Source organism: Mastigoproctus giganteus, chromosome 6 (genome assembly GCF_048544385.1).
Source record: "Mastigoproctus giganteus isolate SK-2022 chromosome 6, ASM4854438v1, whole genome shotgun sequence".
Taxonomy (NCBI): Eukaryota; Metazoa; Arthropoda; class Arachnida; order Uropygi; family Thelyphonidae; genus Mastigoproctus; species Mastigoproctus giganteus.
In genome coordinates, this window is record NC_143580.1 from 82,606,984 (window position 1) to 82,631,926 (window position 24,943).

Consider the following 24,943-nt stretch of genomic DNA (forward strand, 5'->3'; position numbering starts at 1 on the left):
GCTGAGGGCCTTTGTCAAAGTATAATTTGTTTCCCTCAGTTGTTCATTGATTGCAATTAGTTGTTCATTCTGTAGTATTAGGTCATGTAACATTTTCTCGAGGGTACCCCAGCAGCCTGTAACTTTTTGGGCAGCTGGCTTGGTTACTCTACTTCCTTCAAAGCGAAGGCAGCATTCCATCATGGACCTGAGGATCATAATTTTCTCCAAGTGAGAGCAATCCTTATCTAGTGAGGACTGCATGGAGTTCAGTTCTTCTTCTAGGTTCTCCCAGAGAGTAGCTGAAGGAGAACAGGTTTTAGTGGATTTCTTGACCTTTTTTTTGGGTTTTAGCCGTTTTCGCTCAGCTGGAGGGGTGGGGTTATTCATATTGGTGTCCACACCCGCGACCTCCTCATCAATAATAATATTGCTATTATTTGGATCCCGTTGCGAGGAAACATCAGTGCCTAACTTAGCTGGTTGTTTGTTGAGCTGTTTAATCAGAGCTGAGTTTGGGCAGGTGTTTTCAAGTAGTTCCTGGTTGCTTGAGGTGTGCCGTGCTCTGCATGAAGGGCGCAATAGCACAACTACGGGAGTACTGTTTCCCGTTTGAGATTCGATTTTTGACATATTTTCTTTAATTTTATTTTTGTTTATTATTACTATTTTATTTATTATCAATTATTTATTATTATTCACCTATTATTATTTATCCATGTATTATAATTATTACTCATTTATTTATTATTATTATTATTATTTTTTGAAGTTGTTCAAAACAGCTAGATTTTATAGCCAATTAGCAGGAAGCTTCTTAATGCCAACTCGAAAAACGTAGGTTCGCTAAGTGAAACAATATGGTGGCGAACAAAGAAGACTGGCGATAAACATGGTAAAAGGTAAAATAAACTGCTAGGATCTAAAATAAAGACGTTGTATGTGAGGTGACCAGTTTAAAAGTTTCCTGGGAGAACTCCGTTCCCAGTCAGTTTCACAGTTTACAGGTTTCACTGCCTCAGTGACACTATCTCTACGGCGACCACGTGGGTTTCCATAGGGAAGATACGACGATATATTTCACTTGCTTGTAAAATGGCCTTCCCACATCAAATAAAAGATAAAATTTTACCTGCAGGTAGAGAAAGCGATGCTGCATCCACTGAAATGGTCGTCACAGTCCAGGGAATTGATAATCCAAAGTAGAATCCGTATTTTATGGGAACACTCTAAACATCGTTGCAACACAGGGAATGAACAGTAGCGCCAGCCAAGCCTAAGGTCAGTACCAGCACTTGTGGCTCACCACAACAGACTTGTACTGAGTGAGAGATTTCTCCCCAAGCAGTTGCTCGCCGCCCTGAACCGTGTGGACGACGACATCGACAGGATAATAAGTAACAAGAAGGACAGACACAACTTTATAAAAACCCTTGAACCCTGAATCATTGGCAAGTTGTATATGTTTTTCTGTATTTGTGTTCAGCTCTGTGTTTTTATGCTATATTTGTATTTCTTTTTGCATTTGTAATCTGTATTTTGTAGCCTTTTGTATGTGCTCGATGTGATTCGTAGCCTTTTGTATTTGTATTTGTACGCTGTACTTATTCTGCTTTTCTCTAACTGCTATATGTGAACCCCTGGCGCTCGTCGCCGTGATGGGATATTATGCTGTAACTTTACTTCACAATAAAGATTTATTTATTTATAGGCATAAAGCGGCTGTTGTTTTCACAACAACCATCCGTCCTTCCTTCCGTTCGTTTTACAGTAATAACTCGACTGTTATCGAGCGTTCCAAATTTCATTAAAATCGGGCCAACATAAATCCGGCAATTATTACTTCTTTTATTTTCTTTTTTTATACGTATCACGTATGCCAGTCTTTCTCAAACTTACAATAATTGCAAACCCCTTTTGAGAGTTTAGTGTTACCAGCGTACCACTTCTCCGACAAAGAAAATTTGAGGTTAGTTTTAATAATACCATTTTCTCTAGACTAGAGCAAATACAGTACAATATACAGTACATGTAATATTGTCTGCGCGCGCAGCACAGAGGTATCGTCACCGTCCTCCCCACACCAAGTGGAAAAGGCCCGGGTTCAAATCCCGTCGATGACGCGAGGAACTTTAATGGGTTTTTTCACTCCGTGGCTGAGTTAGTCGGTCTCAGGCGTAGATAGCATGGTGTTTTCCACAGAAACCAGGGTTTTCCGTCCAGAAAAACAGGAAAATCGACCAGAGAACACCCGCAATTTACGGACATAATACACGGCAGATAAATTTAATTATATTCGGGTGGCCTAAAAATAATAGTACATGCAGTATTCATTTATTAATGAGTAATAAAAGTTATACATATATACTCTATATAGAAATGGAAGTAATAATAAAAATCAACAATCATTCTGACAGGACCGCGTAGACACACATCGTGGATTCGTACCACTCTGAAATTAAAGTATGCATGCTGGCTAGTGAAGAAAGCACATTTTTAATATGATTTAATATTAAAATAAACTTATTATATTAAATTAATATTTAATTTAATTTGTAAAAGGGCTAAAGATTTCAAAGCGTAAAAAGGCTAAAGATTTCAAAGCTCGTGGTCCTGATACCCATTTCTTCAAGAAAAGCAGTTCGTCTCTAGCTCCAATTCTTACAAATCTCTTCAATTACCGTCTTTTTCATGGCTGTTACCCTTCAGCATTCAAAGATGCCAATATTTTCTCGATATATATAAAAAACATGGTGAGAAAGCTATGCCTAATAACTACCAATCTATTACTATACTGAATACAATTGCGAAAATTTTTGGAACTTTATAAATATCTTAGTTCCTACCTTCACCCTTTTATCAATAATCATCAGTACGCCTTTCTTCCCAGGAAATCAAATGTTTACAATCCGGTCTTGTTGTGTCGTTTCTTGCAAACTAATTTTGACAAAGGAAATCAAATTCATTCACTTTTCCTTGACATTTCATGTGCATTTAACTCTGTCCACATCGATCTTCTGTTCTTCAGCCTCTATGGTCCCCTTTACTGGATTTGCTTGATTCATTGCTTAGAAATCGTAAACTATCCGTCATCAACTCCTTTTACTGTTTTGCAAGATGTTCCTAAAGGCTCACCCTTGGGTCCGCGCTTCTTTATTGTTTACATTAATGATCTGTGAACTTTATTTCAATCCGTTAATGTTGAGTGGTAACTCTATGCAGATGACATGAAACTTTACAAAGTTTTTTATTCTTCAACTGACCGCGATGTAGACGTGTATCTTATGTACGGTGGCTCTGGGAACATTAGTTCAACTCTGCCACGGTACGCTGTGGTGATAGAAGACTCTAGGACGGCCAGAAATGTGTGTAGTGTTATGTTTGTGTGGAATATGTGTTGTGTGTTTCTGGCCTCTTTTCCACCGGGAAGGCAATGAACTGGAAAGCGTGCCGGTGTCCGTCTACACCACGAGGAGGTGGGCCACAACTACATATGTTCCTAACCAAATGGAGGTAGACCATTACAATCTTTGTTGGCCCTAAAGAGGGCAAAGTCCCGCAACCACCGAATGTAGTGCTATACCAGTGGGTGTCAGCAAAACTCGTACCCACAGCTATCCAAACTAAGGGTACCCGCACAGAGAAAAAATAATAATAAATAAATAAATAAAATGAATGTAAATAAAATAAGGTAATAAAATAAATTATAAATAAAAGTAAAAATATATAAATAAATAAATAGAATGAAAAAAAAAATAAAGTAAGATAATAAAATATATATATAAAATAAAATATATATATAAATAAAATTTAAAGAGATAAATAATATAATAGCGGTAAATATAAAATAAAATAAAATAAAAGGAAAAAGATAAAAATAAAATCAAAACATACACACAGTTTACGCAGACTGGGGCACCAGCTTAAAAAAAAAAAAAAAAAAATATATATATATATATATATAAGTGAACTGTCCAAGATTGGACGAATCCGGCACCCACTGGAGGCAGTGCAATACCAGTGGTGTCCAGTAATCCTCAGGTTATACAAAGGAAGGAAAAAAAAAACTGGATCAATGTGGGGTGGATCATCCAAACAGCTATTCAAGGTGACAAGGTTTCAACTTTGTACTTTGTAAGACACCACTCATTGAGGTAAGCTGACTATGTTCACGCTGAGTTCAACAACTGGAGGCACCAAAGAAGGTGGAGGTGAAGCTGTAGCAGGATTGGCCAACAGAAGTTTATTTTAGCAAATAAATCGGAAGAAAATTGTTGTAGGATTCAGAGGTGTGAAGCAGATTCTGCTAGATGTTTTTTTGTTGCCAGGCGAGAATGTTTATACAGTGTTGTAGGGATTTCTGTAGGTCAGCGTAAAAGGGCCAGTGATAGAGCAAGTGGTTCCAGTCCTACAGTTGGAGACAAAGGCAAGAATCGATATTGCTTATTCTGAACTGAAGGAGTTTGGAGTTAAAAGAGCCGTGACCGGTTATGATAAATGACGTGTAGAGGTTTGGAGAGAACCATGGGGAATTTTTCTTGTTGGCAGTAAAGGAGACATCTGGTATAAATTTATAAGTAGTTTTGCCTTTAGAGGTCATGTCCCAACGATCTTGCCCAATTTTTATTAATTCACCAAATTCACGCTTTTTCAGCTTTGGTGTCTTCAAGGACATCATTCTGTATTCCGTAGAATTCCATGGAGGTTTGATGTTTTTTGAAAGTAACAGAAAACACGATGGAAAATATGCAAGTCCAGATGTAATACTCCAGCTATGACCTGCAGGGCATCAGTTGAGACAGTCCTGCAGGCGTAGAGCATTGTAAGAATAATGCCTCTATGCATTGAGAGTAATTTTGACTTCAGTTTGACGTTCTTAATTCTGTCATACGAAACCGGGGCAGCATAAATTTCAATATGTATAAATATTGGCTTGTAATACAAGAGAACTCTGTGTCGTAGCTCCCAGTCAATTCTCGTAATCCAAACAATAGCCATAGTAAGTTTGTTGATTTTATCTATTAGGTGGTTTACGTGGAGAGTAAAATTGAGTCTGTCATCAATGATCACACCAAGATGTTTTAAGTTTTTGACATATGGTATTTGCTTGTTGGCTATTTTCAAGATAGAAGGATGATGAATATTTAGTTGACCTTTAAAGATCATGAGCCAGGTTTTGGATGAAGAAATGTTAAGTGCGTTGGCAGTTATCCATTCAATGAGATCCTTCGAGACCCGAGAAGCTCTTTCTTAAATTTAAATTAGTGAAGCAATTCAGGATTGGGACTGAGGGGGGAGATACCCAAGCAGCGCGGCCCCCGATTTTCTCAAGGATATTTTCATTCGAAATTTGCAAGATTTTATGGAACAAGTGGATTTAATTATCAGGTCAGGGTGTTTTCTCCACCACGCCATAGACAACCTTAACTGGTTCGTTGGAGTCCCGGTCCCGGGAAACAATAAGACATATTCTTCACTCTCAAGATAAGATCTTTTTAGGCTAAGGCTCCGACAAAATTAAATATTTTATTCCCGTAACCATGCGTTACAATTAATCTTGGCAGCAGACACGTTTCCTCTACATGTTTAAGGAGAAGATCTGTCTGTGGCCACTACAGCGTGGCAGGATATGTGTATAAAGATTTCACAAACAGAAATATTGTACCTGTAACTGAGTGTATTTGTCGAACAGTTTTCTGGACGAATAACCCAAATTTCCGGAAAAACAAAAAACATGGAAAATTCCTTACGTTATTGACGGGATTAGACTGAGGCCATTTCACCCGATGTGGGATTTTGAGATGAAGGAGAAAAATGCTCACTACTCATCTATTATATTTTTGAAAGAAGAACAGCAGAATATTCAGAAAAGTAATCTAAATTTAATCGGAAAAAAAATTAAAACACTTACCCGCAGGTTTAGAATGATCATCATACTGTCTCCCTTTGCTACTCCTTGAATCCAGTTCTTGCTAGCTATTAAAGAAAAACTTTCCTGAAAAGAACACAGTTGTTATCAGAAAAAGTCTCGTATTTAGATTTTTTTTTTTTATTATTTCTTAATTTTCAAACTTCTGTCAGGTCTGCCAAAAGGTCCACTGTCAGTCCCCACAGAAGATTTAGCATTAGCATTAATACAGGCAGGGCCGCGTCTAGAGCCTTTCGAACACTAGGCATACAGATGAAAGTTGGGGCCCTTCTTATACAGGGTGTTTCAGTTAAACGTTTCAGAACTTCTAAGAGGGGTAGGGTACATCCTGACAACTCGAAATCATATAGCAATGTGGGGTCGGAAATGCTTTCCTGAAGCGGTGTTGTACACAGAAGCACCATAAAGACGTAAGTGAGAAATCGTTTTAATAATACATGAAAAGAAGCAAAAGGTACATGGATTAAAGTAAGTGTTCGAAGTTTCTTCCACGGACTACAATGCACGCCTCACATCTCCGACGCATGGACATCCGAACATTCTGGAATACTCCAGGCGAATTTCGAATTTCTTGAACAAGAACGCCAAGTTAGTAGGATGGATGATTACACGAACGCAGAGTTAGCCGATATGGATTTGGCGTACGGGGCTGCAAATTGTAGTGGGCCAGCCGCACAGCGTTTGTACGCGGAACGATATCCGATGAGGCGTATTCCCAGTCATAATTTCTTTGCAAGACTGCACCAGAGGTTAGCTGAGAGAGGTTCATTTGAAAGAGCTGACAGGGACAGGGTAAGAACAGCACGGACTCCAGCCGTCGAACAGAATGTGCTGCAGCATGTACAGGGGAATCCAAGAACGAGTACACGAAGTCTAGCAAACGCAGTCGGGGTTTCCCATTGCAGCGTCTGGAGGATTCTCCGAGAACAAGACATGCATCCGTTTCACGTGCAGCGTGTCCAGACACAGCAACCGGAGGATTATGCACCTCGTATTGCTTTCGCACAGTGGTACCTTGGAAAATGTGCTACAAATCCCCTTTTTCCTGCTGAAGTGTTGTTTTCCGATGAGGCATCCTTCACAAGGGAAGGAATTTTCAACACGCATAACGACCATATCTGGGCGGTCGAGAACCCGCATGCAATACGACGTCGTGCAGCACAGATTCGATTTTCGGTCAATGTATGGGCCGGTATTATGGGAGATCACCTCATCGGACCTTACCTGTTACCGTGTCGTCTAACCGGACCTATCTACTTGATCTTTCTGCAGCAAGTATTGCCACAACTTTTGAGAGATGAACAGATTTCTGCATCGACGCAACAGACAATGTGGTTCCAACACGATGGAGCCCCTGCCCATTATAGCGGAGATGTTCGTAACTACCTGGATGTCACATTTGGTCAACAGTGGATCGGACGTGGTGGTCCCGTGCGTTGGCCTCCTCGGTCACCCGACCTATCATGTCTTGATTTTTATTTCTGGGGTCATATGAAATCGCTAGTTTATGACACCCCTGTTGACAATGCTGAGGAGCTGGTTGCAAGAATCGCAGTAGCTGCCGAAGAAATTCGAAATTCGCCTGGAGTATTCCAGAATGTTCGGATGTCCATGCGTCGGAGATGTGAGGCGTGCATTGTAGCCCGTGGAAGAAACTTCGAACACTTACTTTAATCCATGTACCTTTTGCTTCTTTTCATGTATTATTAACACGATTTCTCACTTACGGTCTCTTTTCTTTATGGTGCTTCTGTGTAAAACACCGCTTCAGGAAATCATTTCCGACCCCACATTGCTATATGATTTCGAGTTGTCAGGATGTACCCTACCCCTCTTAGAAGTTCTGAAACGTTTAACTGAAACACCCTGTATAAACAAGAATGAGGGTGATATTTGCTAAAAAATTCACAATTTTTGAAGTTGTGTTAATTTATATTATTAGTTTGAGATTACAAAAAAATATAAAATGAAAATAAAAAATCAATATTAAATTATTTTAAGAAATTTAAAATTTTTGTTTTCTAATTTTGACGTCTGTAACTTATTAATAATATTCTCATAAAATATATTTTAAAATATACCATTGTTTAAATAGAAAATTAAACAAGAAAATTAATGTTTTACAATGTAAAACATAGTTATTATCAAAAAGCAAAAAGTAAGTACATCTTATCATTTATAATTATAAAAAATATATATATATATTTTCATACAAATAACAAAACATTTGTGTGAGGAATTCTCACGTTGGAAGTAAAACTTCTTACCATCAATGCTTGGGTCCTTTGATGTGTGTTGATTTACCGATAGCGGTTCGATTGCAACTGTATGCGTCAAGCTAAGTGTAGACAAACGTTTTTTTCTGCCTCTACTCACGTTGTACTAGTGGTTCGTGAAAAACAATGTATACTTATGCACAGTGCACAGCTGAGCTGTAGCGTACGTTTCCCCCTGCCACCAAAGTATCGACAAAAGATACCGCCCAAATATGACGTCGGCGTTGCAATAAGTATTATTATTGGTATATATTTTTGAATTAAATTTAGAAGTCGAAGCCAGTGGATTTATTTATTTCATGCAGTAATTACAAATACCTCTGTGCGGGTCCCTCTTTTCACCGGGCCCTAGGCACGTGCCTATTTTGCCTAGTGGTAAACGCGGTCCTGAGTACAGGCATATGATGCAAGAAAGCAAGTTTATACTAGGGGCAATTTGGTGAGTATGGGCTTGCACATCCAGTGTCCTGAGCTAGATATCATCATTCTTCTCTTTCTTTGTGATCCCCTTCTACTCTCTCTCTCTCTCTCTCTCTCAGAGTAACTCGGAAATGAAATTTATTTTAGCTAGTGTAACATTAGCCTCAGGCTTCCTTGCACTATATGGCTAGTAAGAATAAGAATAATAAGCATCAGCCAAAAAAAAAAAAAAAACCCTTTCTGTTTCACCCATCCATTCTCTCCAGAAATTTATCTAGTTCAGCCTTGAATTTGTTTAAGCTATCAATTTCCATAACAACAGATGGAAGTTTGTTCCAGCAATTAACCACCCGCAGGCTAAACGCAAATTTCCTCACATCTATTCGACAACTGTCTTTCCTCAATTTGAATCTATGCCCCCTCAGGCGATTAATCCGGACAAGAGGAAGAATCCCATTAGTATTGCGCTTGCTCGATCCATTCAAGACTTTATACACTTCAATCAGATCACCTTGCTGGTGCCTAGTCTCCAGACACTGTAATTTGCAAAACTTAAGCCTTTCTTTGTAAGAGTACCACTTTGTTCCTCTCACCAATCTTGTTGCCCTTCTCTGTACTCTCTCAAGAAATTTTACATCCTTCCTAAAATGAGAACTCCAGATCGTATTCAGTTATGAAGATGTGGCCTGACCATTGCCTTATACAAAGGGATAATCACCTCCTTATCCCTGTTAGAAAAATTAAATTCCTGTATATCATTGACAATACCCAATGAGCTACTATTGCAGCCTGTCTGCACTGTTGAGAAAACTTCATATCTGACTGCACAATTACCCCCAGGTCCTTTCATCCTCCACTACCCTGAATGAAGCAGTAACTCAAGAGAAACGTACCACACAGTTGGTACATTTCTCTTGGGTTACTGCTACCCATATGCAGTACTTTGCATTTGTCAATGTTAAACTTCAGTTGCCACTTGTCAGCCCATCTGCCTAACTTTTCTCAATCCTGTTGCAGGAGCATACACTCACAACTGTTATTAAAAAACCCTGCCAACCTTCGTATCGTCTGCAAACTTGGACATTAAGCCTGATATATTTTCATCGATATCGTTAATAAATACAGAAAGCAACAATGGACCCAACACCGAATCCTGGGGGACTCCACTAATAACATTAGTCCATGAAGAGCATTGTCCATTTTTCACGATGCAATGAGCCCAACTTCGTTAGTATTTTTTTGATTAAGTGTAATAATATTGATTTGAATTGTGTGTTTTTGCTTATGGCACGGACTCCTAACAATATTTAAGATATAATCAAGAGAAATCCCACAAATAAAATAATTCTAAAAATTGTACAAGAAAGCCATATACACTAATAATGTTCAGTAAAAAGCAATGGTGAAGCAGCGTCTTGATACCGATCTGAAAGACTCATTCAAAGGATGTGGAGATGTTGGAACGGGTGCAGAGAAGAACGAAAATATTAGTCAAGGTCACAAAAGGCAACTCTTACATGAAAGACTTCGCTTCTGCAAATTGCAGAGCTTGGAAAGAGTAGGGAAAGTATAAATACTGACCAGCACAGCTAGATTTCCGAACCGTCCCACGTGATATTTAACTACCACACCGATACCAGCCATCGTGCCCCGACATCTCGGGCTTACCTCGCAGTGGCGAACCTTCGGTATAATAGTTTTGCGACCACTTGAAAATTTGGCGACTGCGACGAGACCCGACTGAAGTGTTGAATGCCTTCAATGGTGAAGTAAATTAAATGCCGACGGTGTCCTTATTATTTCTTGGACATAAGGCGGCATAAATTAAAATTGAAAACGGACGATTGCAGGGTCGATGTACAGAAATTTGCTTTTAGCTAGCGGATAGCTGACTGTTGGAGGAAACTCCTATATTCAAAGTGGGTACTTTGAATATGTTTAAGGAAGAATTTACACAAATTATTAGAGGCGGGAAGTGCTTTTTGGCTGATGCATCAGGGCCGATCCATGTTTTTGATGTCTAAAGATTTCTTTGAAGCAAGAATGATTTATTCAGGCCCGGTCAATCGGAATACAACCTGAGATCACTTGTAATGCATTGGTTGATGTTGTTTTGCAGCATCTGTATGTTGCCAATATCATTGCAGAGAAATATGATATTGGCAACACACAGATGCTGCAGAACAACATCAACCAATGCATTACAAGTGATCTCAGGTTGTATTCCGATTGACCTTTATGTGGCATACCGAGGCATCATTTCTAACTTAAAGAAAGGTTTCGCAACTCAAATCCTCGACATTGCAAGTAATCCCGCCACGGACATTATGCAGGAGAAAATTAATCTTTGGACAAAATTCACTGAGAAGTAGAAATACAGATGGCAACCCAGTGAAACACGACTCAATACCAGGGAGTTTAGTGAAGATGCAACATTTAATTACTGGACATGGTTCACTGCGGGATAAATTGTGTAAATGTGGACTTGAACTTGACCCTTTGTGTTTTTGTGGGGCAGTAGAAGTTTGAAGGCATGTTCTGCTTTATTGACCGGCTTATGACGACTTCAGAAAAGAACTACTTAACAGCACTCAATCTATTAGGACTGATAACCTCGATATTTTGATTCAAGATACCAAGAACTTTGCAGCATTCCAATCTTTTTCTGACAAGGTGTTCAAAAGAAGACGCACCTTGTTTACTAATTCTGAAGTAGACAGTAGACTGTCTACTTCATGAACTTATATTTCTACCTTACTAGGTCAAACAGCTGTTAACTTAGAAACTAAATGTGTTCTTAAATTAGTAATAATATAGAATGTATTGGTTGATGTATTAACTATACATATATATATATTTTTTATTTATTATTATTTTTTTTATTTATTATTTTTTCCCTCAGTTTGGGCAACCTGAGGGCTCCTGTCCTTTGGTATTGCACTCCTTCCACTGACGACAAATTGGTGCAGCAGCACTAGACAATAGAAGTAGGCACAACTCCTCATGCTTAGAAATGGGCAGTGATTGACCAGGTGTTGATCGCTGTAGAGTGAAGACACAGTTACTCTCTCTCTCTCAACACAGATTTTCCAAGGTAGAGTTCTACTAAACGTCTAGGTGCCACCCAAAACAAGTACACACGCATACATACATACATAGTACATCCTTTATTGCGTTTTATTGCTTGAAAGTGAAGCTGGATAATATAAAAGTTTCTTACGCAGAATGCGATGATTATAAATAGAAAGTGTTTGTATCTATGTATATTTGTATACAACCCATGCACGGTACTAAGTACTATAGGTTTTGATACCTTTCGAGTTTGGGGTTTTCATAAAAAAAATAAAAAATAAAAAAATGTAATAAAAATGTATGTAAAAAAAAAGGCCCCGAGCTAGAGGTCGCAAGTGAGGCACTTGCCACAGGCGCCGTCTAAAATAAGCACTGCGCCATTAATAAAAGATGTTTTACATTTAACATTCAATATCAAATTTCTATTTTCTCTCTACACAGTTTTACAACTTAAAATTTTGAAAATACGTCTAAATTTAGGAATTATTAATAAACTATTTTGTTAAGTGCTTTCTTTCAATGGTTCTGCAGAATGCAGATGCTTTTCTGTGGGGTCAGGTAAATTTCGGATCCATGCCACATGATGAAGAAATTACAAATCACGAATAAATCGCAATGTGGGTGGCTCTTAAATTGACAAACGAAGTAAGCTTTTATTCACAGCACTTACAAAAATAAGGTTAACATAATATGTTAAACGAGGGATTAATGACGAATCACCTAAAAGAGTCGAATTCACTAATGGGGTTACTTGTTCTTGAACATATAATACATTATATATATATATATATATATTTTTTTTTTTTTTTCTAAAAACATAATAGAGACTGATACAAATTTTTAATTTTTGTGTGAACCTGGCGGATGCCGTCTGCGTGCATAGTGCCACTTTAGTAGTGTGTAAATCGTGTAAGAATGCCAGTTGTGTTTTACAAGTTATACATAATTAAAAGAGTTGATATTTTTAGTGCTAGAGGTGTGTTTACACCTCTAGCACTAAAAAGAATGTGTAGAAAACTATGGTATAGTATTTATCGCATAACACGTGGAGATTGAATGATTGATTGAATGATAGGCTTTGCACATGTATAAAACTTTTACGAGTTGTTATATTATAAATAAAATGTCTGTAATAGAGTACAAAAATTTGTGTGCGTATTCTTAGAGTTAGCTTTCTCATTCTTTGTATTACTATAATTTAAATGTTAATTCTCAGTTTTTAACACCTTTTTAATGTTACTCATAATAGCGTTTTATTTTTATAGAACATATTAAGAAAATGTTACTGAAATTACTTTTAATTAAATAGCGAATGTGTTTTTATCATAACAGCGTTATAACGGATAGGATAGAAAATTGTGTTTTTGCTAAAATTCTATTGGTTACTTTAGAAAAAGAGTATTGCCCAAGGTTTAAATGCCTAATCATTATAGCGGTTGAAACCTTGTTTTAACAGGTGATTTTTTAAAAACAAAACTATATTAAGTAAAAAGCAAATTTATTATTTCTTTAAATAATAAATACTTACCAAAACAATACCGTTCTTTTTAATGATGAAATGTTCAAATTCTAAATAATTAAGATCAAGATCACCTTTGTCTGTCAATACTTGCTGAAAGATACCACAGGAAAAAAAAAAAATAATAATAAATAAATAAACTGAAGCTGTTCTTTTAAAAAAGAAAGTCTTATTTGAAAACGATCTGTTTTCGTAGTAAATTAATTTATAATTAGTAAATAAAATGTTTCAGTTGATATATGGGCAATAATAAATACAGTAAATTAAAAATAACGGATATACACAGATTCAAACACAAACAAAAACTGTGCCCCGCCTATGAATTTTTGTTTACGCTCCCCTCTCTCTCCCTATATATATATATATATATATATATATAGTGGATATGGCCAAAGGTTACAGCTATAAACATGTATATATATATACATATATATATACATGTATATATATATATATATATATATATATATATATATATATATATATATATATATATATAATGACATATATATATATATATATATATATATATATAATGACATATATATATATATATATATATATAATGACAATTAGATTTAAATTTTTATTAAATAGCGTAAATGACAATTAGACATTATACATGCATGGGTTATATATGTACTTAACTTATGTATAAAAAAGTTACGTGTGTGTGTATATATATATAGATACCTTCCATATTCCTCTCGATCCGTTGCTTTCTGTCGTATTCAAAAGACGGTCGTCACTGCTAACATATCTTGCATATCGCTGTAGAGGCCAGAAGTACTTTATTTTTGTCGCCATATTTTTATGATTAAGTAAATTTATTTTTCTGTCATTTGTAAAGAACGTATATCCTCCAAAATATACGTTAATAGAATTTTAAAGTTTGTAAAAAAAAAATTCTGTAAGTTTAATAAAGTACCGCTCATAAAATCTTACTCAAAGCACCCTACTAATCATGGAGCAGTAGACTAGCAGACGACTTCTACATATGTATAAGAGGGGGCGCTTTTACTGATATTCTTGATAGCAAGGATACTGTGCTTTCATGTGTTATGTATACTCCTAATGTGTGATTTTATGTATGTGATATATTGCTAGGATTAAGATTTAAATTTGCATTTTGGGAACTTTGTATTAATACCTCATTTTTGTTGTAGCAGACCTGATTCTGTTAAACACTTTTATTGACAAAAATATTCACGTGTATTTGGTAGGTACGTGTTTTCATTGAAAATAATATGTTCAAGTGTGTTTGTATAAAATTTGTTTTTTGGTACTATACAATGGAAGTTATATATTTGGTACTATACAATGGAAGTTATAATAAGAAAGGTTATTTGTAATTTTTCAGGTACACATTTTATGTTTTCTTTCATTTTGCAACCGTCGTATTGGTCGTTTCGGTGATGGCGTAGTCGCTACATCTGAAGCTAGGATTGCTCCATCATATAATGCTAAAAGACGCCTTTGGAATAATTTCGAAAACTAGAGAAATAGTTCATTTAACAGAACTAAGCCTTATCCCTTTTCTGTTTTGCACCGTAAAAATATAATTTTGTATTTTCAGAGGACGCCGATTAGAAGTCTGTAATAATAGTAGAGTGAAGTCTATTTTGGGCAGCGTGACTCGTTTTTTTTTATGGATATTGTGCTCTTAAATGTCAGGTATATCACTAGAGGAACGTAGTTTGTTTGAAAGCTTATATTGAATAAAATACCGTTGATATTTGTGTCTGATAGCCCTATTTTCTATATGCATGTTTCAGATGAAATAATGAAGGAATTGCATGTTTAGGAATAAATCATATTTAATGTTAATATTAATAGTAATAAATTATGCAAGAAAGCAAGCTTATACAGCATAAGCCAAAAAAAACCTCCCCATATCACCTGTCTATCTCCTCCAGTAGTTTTTCTAGTTCTTCCTTGTCAAGCTAGCACTTTCACAACAATAGATAGAAGTTTGTTCCAATAATTAACGACCTGCCGATTGCAGGCACTCTCTTGCACATCCATCCTTTAACCATTCTTCCTCAAATTGAATTTATGCCCCCCTCGTGGAGTTCAAGCAAGAGGAAAAATGTCAGCAGCCTTAAACACCTCAGTCAGATTACCTCACAGGTGCCTAAGGCTCCAGATTTTTCAGTTTGCAGATGAAGTCTTCCTTGATAAGAGCACCCATTGTTCCCCTCACCAATCTCATTGCTCTTCTCTGCACCTGATTTAGCAGATTAACATGCTTCATAAAAATGAGGCCTCCAGACCTGTTACTCAAGATGTGGCCTGACCTTATACAGTGGGATAATCATAACATTATCCATGCTAGCAAAATTCCTGTATATCATTGACAATTACCCATGAGATGGCCTAGCAGTCTACACTGCTCAGAGAATTTCATAAATGACTGCACAATTACCCCAGGTCTCACTTTCCGCTACTTTGGCTATGATACCACACAGTTGCTCTGGGATTACTACTACCCATATGCAGTACCATGCATTTTTCAATGTTAAACTTCAGTTGCCACATCTCAGCTGATCTGTGCAATTTTTTAGATCTTGTTTACCCTGATTACTGTCATTAACTATCCTGCCAACCTTTTTGTCATCTGCAAACTTAGACATTAAACCTGATATACCTTCATCAGTATCATTAATAAATGCAGCAAACGATAGGCCCAGTACTGAAACTCCAGTAATACATTAGGCCATGAAGAGCAGTGTCCATTAATAACCACTCTGTCTTATCCCACTCATCCACACTTTTATCCAGAGTAGTAACTTGCCCTTAATGCCACACTGCTCAGTTTGTACAGCAGTCTTTCAAAAGCTTTCCTAAAATCAAGGATATGTTATCAAAATTATTTTTTTGCATACACTTCCTTCGTTACTGCATCACAGTATCCAATCTGATTGGTCAGACAATATCGTCCCTTAACAAATCAATGTTGTGACTGCAATATAATTATATTCTTATCTAGATGGTTCCTGCATTATGTCTTTAACAAGAGGCTCCATTATTTTCCCTGGAACAGAAGTTAAGCTAACAGGTCTGTAATTACTCATGTCACCTTTTTATCTCCCTTTGAATTGGTGATACATTTACACATCTCCAGTCCATTTGGACCTGTCCTGAATATATTTGCTGATGCTATCGAGGCAGTGTTAGGTGGGTTGGAAAACTGCTAGCTTGGGGGGATACAAGGACTAATAGATTAACAGTAGCCACTGGCAGAGGTGAAAGTAATTCTTGCACACTGCTTCTATTGGAATGAGCAGCAGCCTGGAAAACAAGATGCAGGGCATTTCAGAGACTGCTGGGAGGCATTACGGTACAAGTAAACACATGGATTGTGTTAGGGTAGCTAAGAATAGGAACAGGTGAAGGTATACTTGCATGGACACCAATATTAGGAGTTTGGTAAATAAATTTGATGAATTTGAGATATTGCTCAGAATATTAAAGGCAGATATTGTTGGGATATCAGAGACGTGGTGTCACACAGATATAAGGAATGCAGAACTGGAATTTGGGGAGTACAATGTGTACAGGAAGGATAGACAAGATAGGAAGGGATGAGGGGGTTATACTATTAGTTAAGAAACACATAAAATCAAGGAAGTGAAGCCAGTCGACATCGCTGGACAGTGCAGTGTCGAGTCAGTTTGGTGTGACGTAAGCATTGGGAGATCAAAATTGAGAGTAGGAATGTGTTATAGGCCTAATGACTCTATTGAGTATAATAAGGAACTGTACAGGGAAGTAGAGTGGGCCAGTAAATCAGAGAGTCTTATAATGGGGAATTTTAATTTCCCAGATATTGACTGGAATTTGAGGGCTGGTCACTCACACACTAGCAAGGCTTTTGTGGATTTATTGGATGATTGTTTTCTACATCCGCATGTTCGGGAGGCAACGAGAGTGAGTAATACTCTTGATCTGATTATCAGTAGTGATTCTTCATGCATTAAGAATCTGCAGATAAAGGAACCAATAGTTGGCAGTGATCACAGTGTGCTGAAGTGGGATTTACTCAAAGAGGTAACTACCATCAGGGATAAAGGGAAAGGTTTTTGCTTTCGTAAAGGTGACTATGGTGGTCTGAGACGGTATTTAAATTCTGCACGGTGGGACCAACTGATGATGTTACCAACAGCAAATTCAAAATGGGAAGCTTTCAAAGAATTTATCTTGGAAGCTACTAGGCTCTTCATACCAACTAAGAAATATTGTTCAAGGTTTAGGACTAAATGGATGTCATATGAACTAATGAGACATATGGCAAGAAGAAAAATGCATGGGATACATATAAATTAACATGTGACACAGAACCCTATGATAGATATAAGTTGATCTGTAACCAAGTTACAAAGGAGGTTAGGCAGGCGAAGGCAGATTACGAGATATCTTTGGCAAGGGATGCAAAGAGTTGTTTTCTTATGTAAACTCTAGAAGGATGAATCAGATTGGTCCACTTGATATCAATAGTTCAACTGTTGACGATCCTGCTCAGGTGGCTAACAAACTAAATGATTATTTTGCATCTACATTCACCCATGAGGGTATTCAGGGAGGGGAATGCCAGAGGTGATTTTGTAATAACTGAGAGGAAAATGGGGGAGAAATTGTTGAAGATAAACATAAGAAAGACACCCGGGGTGGACGGGATCTATCCAGTTATATTAACGGAGGCAGCAAAGGAAGTAAGCAAACCCTTAGTCATAATTATGAGAGCTTCTTTGGACTCAGGGGAGGACTCAAAAGTACCCATGGACTGAGATGTGCAAAAGGATCAAAGGGCAACACAAGTAATTATAGACCTGTTAGTTTAACTTCTGTTCCAGGAAAATTAATGGAGGCACTGATTAAAGAAGCACTGCAGGATCATTTAGACAAGACTTCAGTTATAGCTCAGACACAGCATGGTTAAGGGAAAGTGTTGCCTGACCAATTTGATTGGATACTATGATGTGGTCACAAAGGAACTTGATGCAGGGAATAACTTTGATATCATATATTTGGATCTTAGAAAGGCTTTTGATACTTGCACATGGAAGACTGCTGCATAAATTGGAGCAGTGTGGCATTGGAGGCAAATTGCTGCTATGGATAAAGGGATGGTTGAGTGGGAGAAGACAGAGGGTGGTAATCAATGGACACTGCTCATTGTGGACTAATATTATTAGTGGAGCCCCTCAGGGTTCAGTATTGGGTCCATTATTATTTTCTGTATTTATAAATGATATTGATGATGGTATATCAAGCTTAATGTCCAAGTTTGGAGACGATACGAAGGTTGGCAGGGTTGTCAAGGACACTACTGACACTATGCTGCTGCAACAGGATCTGGAAAGGTTGAGCAGATGGGCTGAGAGGTGGCAAATGAAGTTTAACATTGACAAATGTAAAGTACTACTACATATGGGGAACTGCAACCCCACAGTGACGTATCAACTCTGTGGTACTACACTGACAGTGGTAGAGAACGAAAAGGACCTGGGGGTAATTGTGCCGGCAGATATGAAGTTTTCTGTGCAGTGCAGACGGTCTGCAAGATAGCTCGTAGTGTCTTGTCAATGATATACAGGAATTTTTCTAGCAGGGATAAGGAGGTGATTATCCCCTTATATAAGCCAATGGTCAGGCCACACCTTGAGCACTGTATACAGGTCTGGAGGCCTCATTTTAAGATGTAAAGCTGTCGGAACGAGTACAGAGAAGGGCAACAAGATTAGTGAATGGAACAAAGGGTTGTTCTTATGAAGAAAGGCTTAAATTTTGCAAATTACAGTGGAGACTAAGCACCTGCGAGGTGATCTGATTGAGGTGTATAAAGCCTTGAATGGCTTGAGCATGCTCAATGCTGATGGAATTCTTCCTCTTGCTCAGAATAATCATTTGAGAGGGCATAAATTCAAACCGAGGAAAGACAGATGTAGAATAGATGTGCGGAAGTTTACCTTTAGCCAGTGGGTGGTTGGTTGGTGGAACAGACTTCCATCCTTTGTTTTGGAAGTTGATAGCCTAAATAAATTTAAGGCTGAGCTGGACTGGTACTTGGAACGAACAGAGGGGTGAAATGAGAGTTTTTTTTTTTTTTTTTTTTTTGGCTGATGCTGCATAACCTTGCTTTTTTGCATCATATGCCTCTACTAATGCTAATCCCAAGATTCTTTCATAATTGTGGTTAAGATTTGCCTACCTCCTTTGTGTTTCCTTTAATATAATTGGATAAATACCACTTCATCACCTTTTTTATGCTAAGCTTCAACAATTTCTTATCCACTTTCCTCTCAGTTGTTGCAAAATTATTTAGCTCCCTCTTATATTTTGATGAACTTCTGGCTTTCCCCTCCCTAAAGAACTTCTTATGCATAAATGTAAATACAAAATACCTATTCATTTTATTAGCAACCTGAGCAGGATCATAGATGGTTTAACCTCCAGTATCAAGTGGCCAATGTGATTCAACTCCTTCTACTGTTAATATAAGTGTAGAAGTCTTTACTACTTGGCAGAGACTTCTTGTAATCTACCTTAGCTTAACTAACCTCCTTTGCAAATTTATTACAGAATAGATTATTATCTGCTGTAGGCTTCTGTATCACCAGATAATTTATATGCATCCCATTCATTTTTATTCTTTGCAACAAGTCTCATCAGTTCATTTGACATCCATTTAGATCTAAATCTGGAATAGGTATTTCTTAGTCGGTATGAAAAGCATAGTAGTTGCTATGATTACTTCCTCGAATGCTTCTTATTTAGAATTTTCTGTTGGTAACATTATCAGGTGAACTGTGTAGAATTTAAAAACCGTCTGAGACCATTGCAGTCACCCTTATGAAAGCAAAAGCCCTTCCCTTTTCCCTTGACAGTAGTTATGTTTTTAAGTAAATCTGACATCAGTACATTGTGATCACTGCCACTCAGTCTCTTACCTGCAGAATCTTAATTCATGAAGAATTGCTGCTGATAATCAGATAATGCATATTGCTTCCACTTGTTGCTTCTTTAACATGCTGCTGTGTCATCCAATAAATCCACAAAAGTCTTGCTAGTTGTGTGAGTGAACAAACCATAAGTTCCAGATAATACCTGGAAAGTTAAAAGTGCCCTATTATAAGACATTCTTATTTACTGGCCCACTGTATTTCTCTGTATAGTTTGTCATACTAATCACAGTTATTAGACCTATAACACACCCTTACACTCATTTTGGTTTTCCCAATACTTATGTCACACCAAACCGATTCAACATTGCACTGGCCCCCCCATGTTGACTGGCTGCTCTGCCTTAGATTTAATATTAATAATAATAATAAGATTCTTTATTAACATAAATTGTATACAATAGTGATTCCTTACACAGAAAGCCAGAGGAATCTTACAATATGTTGTTTATACAAGTGATTTTTTTTTTTTTTTTTTTTTGATTAGAAAAAAAATAATCAAAATGTAATAATGAAATAGTAATTAAAATGAAAAAGGGCTACAAGTTGAGCAGAAAATGAAATAACATCGGCTACCTAATGCTGGCAATTACATAACTGTCCTTTACAAACAGAAAGAGAGGCCAAGATGCCATCGCGATATTAGCATTAGCATTAGTAGAGGCATATGATGCAAGAAAGCAAGCTTATTCAGCATCAGCCAAAAAAAAAAAAAAAAAAAAAAAAAAAACAACCACTACTCCCATTTCACCCCTCCGTTCGTTCGAAATACCTGTCCAGCTGAGCCTTAAATTTGTTTAGACTATCAACTTCAACAACAAGCGATGGGAGTCTATTCCACAAACCAACTGCCCGCTGGCTAAAGGCAAATTTCCGCACATCTATCCGACATCCGTCCTTCCTCAATTTGAATTTATGCCCTCTCAGGTGATTATTCTGAGCAAGAGGAAGAATCCCATCGGCATTGAGCATGCTCAAGCCATTCAAAGCCTTATACACCTCTATCAGATCACCTCGCCGATGCCTAGTCTCCAGGCTCTGTAATTTGCAAAACTTAAGCCTTTCTTCGTAAGAGCAACCCTTTGTTCCATTCACTAATCTTGTTGCCCTTCTCTGTACTCATTCCAGCAGCTCTACATCCTTTTTGAAATAAGGCCTCCAGACCTGTATACAGTACTCAAGGTGTGGCCTGACCAATGCCTTATACAAGGGAATAATCACATCCCTGTCCCTGCTAGAAAAATTCCTGTATATCATTGACAAGACACCATGAGCTACTCTTGCAGCTCGTCTGCACTGCTCAGAGAACTTCATATCTGCCTGCACAATTACCCCCAGGTCCTCTTCATTCTCTACCACTGTCAGCGTAGTACCACAGAGTTTATACGTTGATCTGGGGTTACTGTTTCCCATATGTAGTACTTTACATTTGTCAATGTTAAACTTCATTTGCCACCTCTCAGCCCATCTGCTCAACCTTTCCAGATCCTGTTGCAGCAGCACAGTATCAGTAGTGTCCTTAACAACCATGCCAACCTTGGTATCGTCTGCAAACTTGGACATTAAGCCTGATACACCAACGTCAATATCATTTATAAATACAGAAAACAACAATGGACCCAATACTGAACCGTGAGGAACTCCACTAATAACATTAGTCCACGTTGAGCAGTGTCCATTGATTACCACTCTCTGTCTTCTGTCACTCAACCATCCCTTTATCCATAGCAGCAATTTGCCTCCAATGCCACACTTCTCCAATTTGTGCAGCAGTCTTCCATGCGCAATAGTATCAAAAGCCTTTCTAAGATCCAAATATATAACATCAAAGTTATTCCTTGCATCCAGTTCTTTTGTGACTACATCATAGTATCTAATCAAATTGGTCAGACAAGACCTGCCCTTAACAAAACCATACTGTGTCTGAGCTATAACTGAATTCTTGTCCAGATGATCCTGCAGTGCTTCTTTAACCAGTGCCTCCATTAATTTTCCTGGAACCGAAGTTAAACTAACAGATCTATAATTACTTGTGTCAGCCTTTGATCCTCCTTTGTGAATTGGGATTACATTTGCACATCTCCAGTCCATGGGTACCTCCCCTGAGTCCAAAGAAGCTCTCATAATTATGGCTAGGGGGTTTGCTTACTTCCTTTGCTGCCTCCTTTAATGTAACTGGATAGATCCCATCCACCCCGGGTGCCTTTTTTATGTTTATCCTCAACAATTTCTCCTCCACTTTCCTCTCAGTTATTAGAAAATAATCTAGCTCACTGCCAATGTTTACTTCACCTACGACATTCCCCTTCCTGAATAACTCCTCATGTGTGAATGTAGATGCAAAATACTCGTTTAGATTGTTAGCCATCTGAGCTGGATCCTCAACTGTTGAACCATCAACATCCAGTGGACCAATCTGATTCATCCCTTTCCTTCTTGAGTTTAAATAGGTAAAGAACTCTTTTCTGTTTTTCTTTGCATCCTTTGCCAAGGATTTCTCATAATCTGCCTTTGCCTGCCTAATATGCCTTGTCAATGACCACAGGTCAATGTCGAGCGAGTTGATATTGTCCAGAGTCACATTTGGAAAGTCTCTCTTGAAATTCTGTAACCTCTGGAGCCTTGAGCACAAGGAGGGGGGTACTGCAGAGATGTCTGCCTGGCAAACGCCAACCAACCTTGTCCTGGATGTTGATGGGATCATGCTTAGCCGAGCACAGATGAAGGAATGCCTTTATTTTTAGCACATGGGTACTGTGGGTGTGTATTGCAGGTTGGAGCAGAATGCAGATTTAGATGTCGTGTAGATCTGGTGCGACTACAAGTTGGCCCACTTCAGCATCTAGAATTCGAGGCTCCTCCCATAGTTTCCATAGTTGATATGCTTCTTAATCAAGAGCATAACCCCCCCGCTTGTCCTGTCTGTTCTTTCTCTACACACATTATACTCCCTATATTCAAATTTTGCATCCCTTATACAGCCACTCCCTGGCTTACATAATACTCAACTTACGGGAATTCGACTTTACATAAGTTTTTGCCAGCTGATGCAAACTTTAAAAAAATCATGGAAACGTATTTTGCATCCTGTAGGAATAAATGGAGGTATCATGAAAATATCGTAATGTGAACCCAATAACACGTTGATTTTTTTGGTAATTCGTTCCAAGACCTCAGAAGTTGAAATTTTCGCTATATAACTAAACTATTTATGTCTCTAAAAGGTAATTTTTATAATGGAAATTGCATTACACTTTCATCGTTATCATATGTTCTCTTATAAGAATCAATTTTAAACGCCTTTGTGATACTTTTCTAAAACACATTTCTGGAGGTCACTACCATAAAACAATAAAAACAATTTGTGCTTTCCGGTTTATTGGGCTTTTCTGTTAGTGCATCTAATTATAAACAGGTAGTAAACTCTTATTTTACTACCTGTTTATAATTATATCTTATTGCATTTGTGATAATACCGATAACTGGAATTCAGTGGGTTTTTACATTACGGTATTATGGTGAAACGAGTTCTCCTTCACTGAAATCTTCAATCATATAAAAAACAAATTTTCAGAATCTTCTCTTCATTCCTGTTTAATTATTACAATGGTGAAGGGAAAGGGACCAATGGAAAGTGCAAGTGCTGGCAGTGCTAAGAAGCAAAACAAAATTGATTTAGAAATGAAGATGATTAATTAAGAAATATGAAGCAGCACAAAGTTTGTCATCTATTGCACAGAATTAGTGAATACTATTTTAAGGGGGCGCCTCCGTGGGCAGGAGCAGCACTGCGTAGCACACGCTTCTTGATTAGACCGGGGTTCGAGCCCGTGACCACCAAATACGGAGGATGCGGAAAGGTCAGGGAATGACCACCGCATATCACTGGAGCAATATGGCCTTAGTTGCTAATGCTCCTAAAAACCAAATAACAACATAACTATTTTAAGGGACAGTGTGCATATAAAAGAACATGTTAAAGGATCAACACATTTAAGATTAACAGTGATCACAAAACAGCGTTCACGTGCTATATCTAAGATGGAAAAGCTATTAATAATATGGATGGAAAATCAGATTCAGAAGCAAGTGCTCCTGAGTCCGATGGCCATTCAAACAAAAGCAAGAAGTATTTATGAAGATATCAAGGATAAGTCTGGCAAACCCCAAACCATGTTTGTGGCAAGCAATGGGTGGTTTAATAGGTTCAAGCATCACGCTCGTTTCCAGAATATTAAAGTATGCAGTGAAGTTGCCAGTGCTGATTCTGAAGCTGCAGAGAAATTTTGTGATGTGTTGGAAAAAACCCCTTCTAAATCTCCACAGCCCTCAACTCCTGCAGCGGTGTGCTTATCAGCTGGAGAGCTAATTCTGGCAACGATGCTTGAAAGATAAAACTTGCTGACGTTATGCCTGTCTCCTCTGTTTTTGTAATTTTATAATTCTCCTCTGCTTTTGTAATTTTATAATTTTGAAATTTTTGTATTTTTCCTGCACATGAGATAAAAAAAAATTGAATAAATAATTCTGTTTACATGTTCGGCAAACATTTCTTTTTTTTCTTCAATCAAATTCAGCGCACATAGTTGCGAGTGCAGCATTAAGCATATAGGAGAATTCCGACTTACGTAGGGTTCTGCGGAACGCAACCCTTATATAAGTTGGGGAGTGGCTGTGCTAATGTTTCCGAATCTGTGTTCTGTGGAACACTAGTGTTCCATGAAAAATCATAATTAATAATAATAAAATAAATAAATTTTGCATATCTGTAGCATACGCCACTTTT

The 24,943-nt window shown here is 37.6% G+C and overlaps 1 protein-coding gene across 3 annotated transcripts in view; it reads left to right on the forward strand.

The window, feature by feature from the left end:
• Positions 1–14,259: 14,259 nt before the first annotated feature.
• Positions 14,260–24,943, forward strand: part of Tango11 (transport and golgi organization 11) — a 92,095-nt gene continuing 81,411 nt past the window's right edge. Inside the window, exon 1 of one of the 3 annotated variants that reach the window (XM_090375229.1) lies at positions 14,260–14,414. The gene's annotated coding sequence lies outside the window, so the exon portion shown is untranslated. Of the gene's footprint in view, positions 14,419–14,851; positions 14,870–24,943 lie in introns of those variants that run through there. The other 2 variants (XM_090375228.1, XM_090375230.1) reach the window with 2 other exon arrangements.